This window comes from Suncus etruscus, chromosome 13 (assembly GCF_024139225.1).
Source record: "Suncus etruscus isolate mSunEtr1 chromosome 13, mSunEtr1.pri.cur, whole genome shotgun sequence".
In the NCBI taxonomy this organism is placed as follows: Eukaryota; Metazoa; Chordata; class Mammalia; order Eulipotyphla; family Soricidae; genus Suncus; species Suncus etruscus.
Window position 1 is genome coordinate 5,983,166 of NC_064860.1, and position 1,271 is coordinate 5,984,436.

Sequence of the window (1,271 nt, forward strand, 5' to 3'; positions counted from 1 at the left end):
TTTGCTTGTTTGTTTGTTTTGGGACCATACCTAGTGACACCTGGCTATGCGTTCAGAAATCCCTTCTGGCTTGTGCAAGGCAAATGCCCTAGTACTTGTGCCACCACTCTGGCCTCTGAGAGTCAATTTTAATGTTGAAAGAGATAGAAAAATAGATAGAGAAGAAAAACATCTCTCATAAAGGCAAGCAGGAGAGGACATAAGGTAAACAGAGTATTAGTGACTAGTACCCTAAAATATGCTCTGGTGAAGGGTGTTGGAACATTGCTTGATAAATTTAATCATGAACAACATTACAATTGTTTCTCATGGTGATTCAATTAAAATATTAATAAAAATTGAGTCTAGTAGGGCATTGGAATAGTAAGGAACTTACTAGTAAGGAGTAGGGAGCCAAATAGAGAGTACAAGAAAAGCATATATAAAGAATAGAAAGAGGTGTGCTCGCTTCGGCAGCACATATACTAAAATTGGAACGATACAGAGAAGATTAGCGTGGCCCCTGCGCAAGGATGACACGCAATTCGTGAAGCGTTCCATATTTTTAAAATGTTTTAAAAAAAAGATTAGAAAGAGGTAAAGTGACTGCTAAGGATCACTGGTTATAGAAAAGCCTCTGAGTGGTCAGGCTAACAGAACTGCTTGAAAGTCTTCTCTGTTCAACATACAAAACTTAACACTAGGCTGCAAGAAAAAAATTCATAAAGGATATCACAAAAACATCATTGCACATAGGAACCAACTATAGAAAACCTTTTAGGAAAATTACTGGAGTTCAAGTATTGCTGTTTGCTATGCTTTGCATCCGCTGGCTGTAGGGAAAATAGAGGGATTCATGACTTGAGAATACCCTTTTTTGTTTGAATTTTTATCTTTTATTATTTTATTTTTAATTTATGTACTGTTTGTTCTTCCTTTTCCCTCTCTGCTCTTAAACTGATAGATACAGCCTCTAGAAAGACTCTTCACATTTTTTTTTGCTTGTTCAATTTTTGTCCCATTTTATTTTTTTTCTCTTTCCTTCAAACAGAACCACACAACTTGAACCATCCTGCTCCGCCTCACAAATGGAGGAAGAAAAAAATAGAGGTTATCAAGACCAAACAGTCACATGAACATTAAGTAGAAATAAAAAAAAGGTTCAAAATTAAGCACCAAAACCAAAGGCAACGACAACAGAATCGATATCTAATTCACAACTTACTAGACACAGAGAGGGCCACCTATATTAGAAGTCTGGGGTTAAAAGAGGGGGATATGAGATGCATGCT

At 36.5% G+C, this 1,271-nt stretch overlaps 1 non-coding gene across 1 annotated transcript; it reads left to right on the forward strand.

The window, feature by feature from the left end:
- Window positions 1-440: 440 nt before the first annotated feature.
- Window positions 441-546, forward strand: LOC126026660 (U6 spliceosomal RNA). Its single transcript, XR_007501883.1, has one exon. It is a non-coding gene; the product is annotated as a U6 spliceosomal RNA (small nuclear RNA).
- Window positions 547-1,271: the final 725 nt, after the last annotated feature.